Genomic DNA, 9,095 nt, shown 5'->3' with positions numbered 1-9,095 from the left:
CACACACACACACACACACACACACACACACACACACACACACACACACACACACACACACACACACACACACACACACACACACACACACACACACACACACACACACACACACACACACACACACACACACACACACACACACACACACACACACACACACACACACACACACAGTCGAGCCATCCGTCTGTCCGTCCGTCCGTTTTCTCAGCTCTGAACAGGCATCGAAAAAATAAATGTCTAAAAAACAACGTATGTAGCTGTTCGAAACGTGCAGAATTACGCTTGGAGGATTAACATATTCAAGTACAGCTTTTTTTCCTAAGACAATTAACACATGAGTGGAATGGTTTTCCAGAGGTAATTGTCTCGGATACTCTGTCTTTTATCTCAGATGTGAGAAGTGTTCCGTTTGAATAAGCTTGACCTTTGCCTTTAATTTCTGCTGCATGCTATTCTTGATTTAATTTGCTTTCTTTTATGGGGGTGTGGCGACACACTCTTCCCATATTTCCGCGCAGCCTCCGCCTTGCTATCATCCGGCCCAGCGTAACACGGCTACATGCTGGACTGCATTACCGATAAAACACAGCGCCACTGTTGTGTCACCCGAGGCATGCGTCGCCGACAGTGGCTACAAAAACAAGCTGCCCGGCTGGGAAGGACGGCTTTTTCCTTCCGCTACCGAGACGAGCGCAGCGTTGGTATGCTCGTCTGCTGCCACCACTAATCGAATAAACAATTGCTACGTTTTTATATTGGGATTCGTCCTTCAGCAGAAACGACATCCCACATCTGGTGACCCGGACAACGAACAAGAACGCATCGCCATGAACGAGCAAGAGCAACAGCTTCCGGAACGGCACGGCCAACTCATTGCGTCCGTGCAGCAGCATCCCGCCGGCTCCGCCAAGGACGTCAAAACCTCGGCAGACGGCATCCCGCACGCTACACCGCACGACCTCAGGCGTGTCGCTGTCAAGCTTCCGCCGTTTTGGGCTTACTCGTTCGAGGTATGTTTCGCCTATATCGAAGCTCAGTTCTCCCTCGCACACATCACGAAAGACCGGACCCGCTACAATCATGTCGTCGCCCACCTAGATGCCCGCTACGCCAACGAGGTCTGGGATATCCTTGCCAACCCACCAACGGCCCACCTTTATGGACACCTCAAGATGGAACTCATCCGCCGCCGGTCACTCTCGGAAGACCAGAATGTGCGGCAACTACAGTCCGCAGAACTTGCCGAACGCAGCCTTCGCCGCTCCTCCACCACATGCGTGCTCTCGCGGGCAACAGGGCAGTCCAGGATTCCTTACTGCGAGCACTTTGACTTCAACGACTTCCACCGCACGTCCAGGCAAGTCTGCAGGCTCAACTGACGCTACCTCTCGACCAACTTGCCGAGATCGCTGATCGCGTCATCAAGGCCTCTTTGCCGCATTTGTCGCCCGCCGTCCAGGTTGTCGCCGAACCGCTGGACACCACAGAGCTTGCGCGCCACATCGACGATATGAATCGACAGCTCAGCTCCCTTCAACGACGCCTGGATCAACACTTGCCGACGCGCCACCCGCAAAGCCGTGACCGTAACACCACCCCGTCGCAGCAGCCTGGTAACGACGACCGGTGCTACTACCATCAACGCTTCGGGGACAGAGCACGACAATGTCGACCACCCTGCTCCACTGGACATCAGAGAAACGCCAACATCTCGTAGACACGGCTGCGAGCTGCCAACCTGGAGGCCGTCGCATCTTCGTCACCGACCAAATTACAAAGCAGCGCTTCCTTGCCGACAGCGCTTCCGACTTCTGCTGCTACCCAGGAGCCCATCTTCAAGGTACCCGTCCTCCTACGTCTTTCGAGCTCAGCGCGGCAAACCGGTCCACAATCAAGACTTACGGCTCGCTCCGCCTGCACGTCCAGTTTAAAAACCTACGCCGTGGCCTTCATTGGAATTTTCTCATCGCCGACGTCATCGAGCCAATAATCGGCTCAGACTTTTTGGCGCACTACAACCTCCTTCGGGACTGCCGCCACGACCGTCTCATCGACGCGACAACAGGGCATTCTTCGCCAGGACAGCGAACGACTACCCACCAGCCAAGCATCAAAGTACTCGGTGTCGAAAATCAATCACCGTACCACGCCATCCTCGGCAAATTTCCCGGTTTGACGCGCACTAGCGGGTTGAAACGTGATGTGCAGCACACCATGTGCACTACATCCGGACCACCCCAGGCCCGCCCGGTTTTCTGTCGCGCCCGTCGCCTTGCCCCGGACCGCATGCGCATAGCCAAAGCAGAGTTCGAAGTCCTGCTCCGTGAGGGAATCGCCCGCTGCTCCGACGGCCCATGGGCCTCGCCACGTCACCTTGTCCCGAAGAAGACCGAAGGCTGGCAGCCCTGTGGACAGGTACCCCGTTCACCACATACAGGACTTCGCCCATCGCATTTAGGGCTGCCACGTTTTCTCCGTGTTAGACTGGGTGAAATCCTACACGCAGATACCCGTCAACCCGGACGACGTCGCGAATACCGCAATCATTACCCCTTTCGGCTTGTTCGAGTTTCCCTTCATGAGCTTTGGCCTGAGGAACGCTGGACAAACTTTTCAACGCTCCATCGACGAAGTCGTCCGCGGCCTCGACTTCTGCTTCGTCTATCTTGACGACATATTGGTCTTTTCCCGTAACGCCGACGAACACCACACGCACCTTCGCCTACTTTTCCAACGCCTCGATGACTGCGGCCTACTTGTGAATGTCCCAAAGAGCACGCTCGGCGCTTCAGTCGTCAAATTCTTCGGCCATGAAGTTTCATCAGAGGGAATTCGACCTTTGCCTTAACGCATCTCAGACCTGCAAAATTACCGCAACCAACGACCGCTAAAGACCGTTTCTTCGCCGTTTCCTCGGCATGCTGAACTTTTCAAGCGCTTCTTGCCACATGCAGCCGACTACCAGGCTCCCCTTCATGATGACCTGGCTGGTCTACGAGGAAACCAACCCGTCACGTGGACACCAGCTTTAACGCAACTTTTCGAAGAATGCAAAGATGCTCTCTGCACCGCCACGCTCCTCTCCCATCCCGTGCCAGACGCTTCCTTAGGGTTCTTCACGGACGCCTCGAACTTCGCCGCCGGCGCCGCCCTTATGCAACGCGCAGACAACACCTGGCATCCCTTGGCGCTCTTCTCCAAGAAACTCTCAGCTCGCAAAACGACCGCTTCTACGGCAAGTTCCACCAACGAAACCACGACCCCCGCCCCGTCGAGTTCGCCAGCTTACTACAGAGAACTTCTGGCGATATACGAATCAGTTCAACACTTTCGCCACATTTTCGAAGCACACCACTGCACTATCTACACCGACCATAAACCTCTGACCTACGCCTTCTCTCAACGCCGCGACAAACTCCCGCCGGTACAGCAGAACCAGCTCTCGTTCATTGCCCAGTTTACCACCGCCATCCAACATGTCAGCCGGAAGGACAACGTGGTCACCGACGCGCTTTCACGTGTAGCAGCTGTCAGCTCCTCGCAGATAACAGCTCACGTCCTCGCCGAGGCTCATACTACCGCCGTCGAACTGCAAGAACTTCTTAAGGGCGAGTCCTCACTACAGCGGCAACAAATACCCATACCTGGATCGACAACGACTATATACTGCGACATGTCAACATTTGTTAGGTTGGGGCAACCAAAAGGAAATAAAAATAATATACCCCTGCCTGCACCGCTTACGCACAACAGGCTTAACCCAATTAGAAAATAAACGAATAGGCCCGTAGGCAAAACATATTTTTTCCACCCGTGGGTGGAAAAATAAAATAAAAGGGAAAATGCTACTGTAGCGACCCACAACCGGGGGAGCGGGCCCGGGGAGACTCCCCTGATCTCCCCTGGGAAGTAGCGGAAGGGATGGGCAAGTGGATGGGAAATTGGAAGTTGGGTTGGGTTATGGGATTTAGGTGGGATTGGGGACAGCCGGGATTTTGACCAGATTTGGTTTGATTTGATCCTGAGTTCCTTTTCAGGCCTCCTTGAAGGGCGAGCACTCAGTGCACCAATTGTGGGCCCTCGGCGTCGAGCGTACTCCCACACCACAGAGAACGTTTTGCCGGCGATCTCCGACCGTCCGAGACAGGGAAAATCCTACCGGGGCTCGACTAGGATCCCCTCCCCCAAGCCAGGTTCCGCCCCCCCCCCCCCCCCCCCCGACCATCCCACAGTACTAAGAGACGGATATTTCGCAGCACTCGTTCGGTACTTCGGCTCTTACTCCAGCAGTACTCGCACACGCAGCAGCCATCCTTTCACGGTTTTCGCTGCGTTCGGGCCCCCAACGAACGCCTCTGGTCATTTTATGTGAAACTCCAATTCATTCTCCCACACTGTCATGGTTGAAGTCTCAGTTGATGTCCGCGGCTATCATCACGTGCTACCACAAGGTATATCTGCACGGGCCCCATCAACCCAATGCGAAGCAGGCTTTACTGAGCCCGTCGAGGTATTTAGGAGCTTGATGCTCGCTGCGATTTCGCCAGTCTACTAACCGTTACTCAGATAGCCGCCGGGCTTTCCCGCATTTCGGAGCTTACTGGCCTCGCAGTTTGCTGCTACTTACTCCATCTCTTTTCGTGCTTTCAGGCCAAAGGCGACTTCCCCAAAACCTAAGCTTGGATCACCCAGCCGCATGCCCCCGCGAGGCACCGAGCTCTTCGTGATCGGAAACCAACGCGTCCGCGGCTGGGTGGTACGCCCTCGTACCGAGAGGGAACCGTGTGACTTTCAATTTTGCGAATTTTGGAACGACCTCGTCTGCCTGGGCGATCTCGTCGCTCGGCAAAACAGCTAAGTCGGAACCGCGTCTACCGAGGCGCAAGCACCAACGGCAAAACGACAAAGTCCCGACCGCGTCTACCGGGGCGACCACGCCAAAAGCACAAAGTCGTTCTAGTCACCAGTTCTGCTTTTGAGCCGGATTCCACGTGTCCAGTCCGTCTCCCTTCTCGGACCTGCCCTCCCACACAGGCAACGGGCATCGTGGGCGCGACACGCTCACAATGTCGCGGAAAGTCTGCTGAACCTTTCCTGGAGATTCGCAATCCCAAGAGTGGGTTCCGGCGGCTCCACTCAGCGCTGTGCGTTGCACCAAAACAAAACCTAGCAGCCGAAACCGCACCGGTCCGTATTTGGTGGCGGGGGGGGGGGGGGGGGGGGGGGGGGCACGGGCAGGCCGCACAGTCGGATTTCCCCCCCGCGACATGTCAACAGCACGAAGCAGGCTTTACGTGCCCCTTTCCCGTCGCCGTGGCCTCTTCAACCAGCTGCATAATCTCAGCCATCCAGGTATACGCGCCTCTACACGCCTCGTGGCCGACCGCTATGTCTGGCCCTCCATGCAGCGGGATTGTCGCACCTGGGCGCGCTCCTGCATTCAATGCCAGCGCGCTAAAGTCACCAGGCATGTCACTTCATGACTCGGAGCATTCCCCCAGCCCTCTGGTTGGTTTCAACACGTCCACCTTGATATCATAGGGCCCTTTTCCCCAGCTGGACCCTATCACTACTGCCTCACCGTCATCGATCGGTATACTCGATGGCCTGAGGCATGGCCCCTCGAGGGAATCACCGCTGAAGACGTCGCCTCGGCCTTCTTCGCTGGCTGGATTGCTCACTTCGGGCACCCTCGCCGCGTCACCACCGACCATGGCCGACAGTTCGAATCGCACCTTTTCAGGCTCCTCGGGCTGACCATCGGGTTCGAGCGCTCAAGCACCACCAGCTACCACCCCTACGCCAACGGGGTGATCGAGCGTTTCCACCGACAGTTCAAAAGCTGCCATCACGTGCCACCCGGACTAAGCCTGGCTCGAAGCCATTCCAGCCGTCGCCCTAAGTCTTCGCGCCACCTTCAAGCCGGACATTCAGGCTACACCCGCAGAGCTCGTCCACGGGGAACCACTCCGTCTCCCAGGCGAATTTCTTGCTGCACCGTCATCCACCACCCCGACGTCAGATCCCACCGATTTCGCCGCCCGGCGACGCACCATCACTGCTATCTGCCCGTCACCCGCAGCTCACCACTGTAAGACTGCCCCTTTCTTCTTCAAGGACCTGGCAACGTGCACGCACGAATACAGCGCCACTGCTGCGTCACCCGAGGCATGCCTCGCCGACAGTGGCTACAAAAACAGGCTGCCCGGCTGGGAAGGGCGGCTTTTTCCTTCCACTACCGAGACGAGCGTAGCGTTGGTATGCTCGTCCGCTGCCACCGCTAATTAATCGAATAAACAGTTGTTACGTTTTTATGCTGGGATTCGTCCTTCAGCAGAAACGACATCCCACAGGGGTTTAACGTCCCAAAGCGACTCGGGCTATGGGGCGCCGGAGTGATGGGGTTCGGAAATTTCTACCACCTGAGGTTCTTTAACGTACACTGACGTACCACAGTACACGGGCCTCTAGAATTTCACCTCCATCGTTCTAACCTTTGAGAAGCCTGCATAATGTTCCTATGTAATTATATACCTTAGCACTACTCAGATGCCACATGATGTTTAACACTGTTTCTGTTTTTTATTAAGTTTTAAATTCCAGTCTTTAACCTTTTTTTTTGCTTTTCTCACCCCACCGATGTAACCGCTTATGCTTTGTACAGGAGGGCACATTCCCCCTCAAGCCTCTTTTTGGCTTTTTTGTATGTGTCCTCCCTCCCTCTCCCCAACATCAGAATGTTGACATAAAGATTGATTGATTTAAATTCCCCAGCGGCGGCTGGGATCGGACCCGCGTATTTCTGGTCAGAAGCCGAGTGCCATAACTAGTAAGCCACCGCGGCGGCTGTCATGTTATTCCAGTTACTATATAGTGTGAGTGAAAGATGCAAACATCAGAGAAAATGGTTGGTTGGTTGGTTGGTTTATGGGGTTTAACGTCCCAAAGCAACTAAGGCTACGAGAGACGCCGTAGTGGAGGGCTCCGGAAATTTCGTCCACCTGGGGTTCTTTAACGTGCACTGACATCGCACAGTACACGGGCCTCTAGAATTTCTCCTCCAAAGAAATTCAGCCGCCGCGGCCGGGATCGAACCCGCGACTTTCGGGTCAGCAGCCGAGCACCATAACCACTGAGCCACCGCGGCGGCTCAGAGAAAATGCTTTTAGATGTCTCTTTTTTCAACTGTTTATTCCCAAATGACTTCATCATTCAGCGCCGTCAGTCTGTTTCACCTTGTCCTCTGTCCGTGTTCGTAAGCGCTGGTTTTTGTACGATGGATCACCACCAACTCGCCCAATCCTCAGTTCTTCTGCTGGACTTCATAGTGTCGTCCGTGCTCTAAGAATGTTTCTTTCCCTCTCCCTGAACTAATTCCTGTAAGGGGACTGTAGTTATGTGAATGAATAAATAAATAAATGAACACAGTCATCCAAGATACCGCTCTGTTTTCACGGCGCTGGCCCTCAGCGAGCAACGTGGGGTGTTTAAGTTGCATCAACTTCATTTTTGAAGCTTTAAACACTAAGCAACTGCAATAAAAGCAGCGAACACGCGCCTAATAAAAATTTTAATTTATGCTACAAGCTAGCTGCCGCATCAGTGCGTAATTTTTTATGGCCATGCCTAATTCCTTTGGAAATGAAGAATTGTGTAGAAATGACTTCGTTATTCAATCCATATTAAACACGCGCTGACTTTGTCACAACGTTAACCATGATTCTAGAAAATTGTTGAAAGTTGCGCCTTTCTTCCTCTGTTGAACACCTGCGATAAGATAAAACAAAGAGGAGGAATAAAAAGGAAATTAAAGGGAGATAATCTTGGAACGGAAAGCGGCAATCTTCATCTCTGAACCAGCTCAAAGAAATTCACCGTGACATATAATCGGCAGTCAGTGCCTTTAGAACCAGAATTGTTCTTAAGACGTAGTGTACACAACCATGCTGAACGAGTAGTTTGTGTTTAGAGCTAAACGACTAGAGGCTGCGGACAAACGCAGGTACCCTGCATGTTTACCGTATTTTTGACTACGCTGGCTGCAATTTTTTAGCTCCCTGTCTCCCTGTCTTTTCTGGATTGCCGATAATCTATCTTACGAAGCGCAGTAATTGCCCTCTCCATCATCGAAAATGCTTGTGCTGTCAAAAAGCTTGTGTCCAAAATCTGAACAGCGCGGAAAGGAGTAGTTGGGTGCCAGCTTGAATTAAGATCGGCTTCTTTCTCGGAACATAAGACTAGGCACTGAAGCCGGGCAGACGAAAGATGAATTAATGAATCTACATTATCTGCGCTAGCAACCCTATTTTCTCCAGTGCCATCGACTTACGGCAACGCAAAGAAGGCGGTGGCTTGAGTATAATGTTGTTAGGTTTTCTTTCTCTTTTTATTTGGAGCAAAAAAAAATAGTGAGATAGAGACGGGCAGATTGTGCATTGGCATGCGAGTTGTCCGTTTGTCGCAGTGCCAGTCAATACGGAGACCTTCAGGCGATTTCGGAGCCAATTTCAGAGTTCCGCGAAGATAAATACGCTTCTCGCAGAAGAAGGATTAGTTCAACCCGAGACGAAATACTAGCCGGGACCAGAGTCACAAATGCTTCGCCATTTTATTTCCTTTTCCGAACAAAATCACTCGCGCAGCACAGGCTTGCGAGTATTTAGCGCCGTGCGTAAAACAAAAACCCTGCGGCCGGTACAAAGTTTCGCTCCAAGTTCCTCGTATACGTAACGAAAGCCCTCTGCTGCCTCCCGTGTCGCTTTCTGGGAATCGGAAAGGAACTGTACGGAAGGGCGTTGGAAGGAACGCTTGCGAAGAGGGGAGGGTCTAAAATAGCCCCGGAGTCAGCCGCGCGTAAGTGATAAACGGCCTTCATGAGCCTTGCCGCGAGCCATTGATCAATTTTGGGGCTCGCGAACGAGCGCTTGAGTTGCGACTTCCAGTTGGCGGACGCCGCCGTTCTGGGGACCCCGTCCGATAGCGAAGTTCGCAAAGAGCAGATAAAACAAAAGCTGACCCGGCTGCCGGCTCGTCTGGCCTCGGAAGAAAAATAGGGGGGGGGGGGGGTCCCATTGAAAGATTCCGCGACA

General features: G+C 53.5%; 1 pseudogene; it reads left to right on the top strand.

Moving 5' to 3' along the window:
* Nucleotides 1-1,336, top strand: part of LOC149352999 (uncharacterized) — a 16,509-nt pseudogene extending 15,173 nt beyond the window's left edge.
* Nucleotides 1,337-9,095: the final 7,759 nt, after the last annotated feature.

The sequence above is a fragment of the Amblyomma mixtum genome, chromosome 3 (genome assembly GCF_055824585.1).
Source record: "Amblyomma mixtum isolate Tamu chromosome 3, ASM5582458v1, whole genome shotgun sequence".
NCBI classification, from domain to species: Eukaryota; Metazoa; Arthropoda; class Arachnida; order Ixodida; family Ixodidae; genus Amblyomma; species Amblyomma mixtum.
This window is presented reverse-complemented; position numbering and strand designations above follow the sequence as displayed.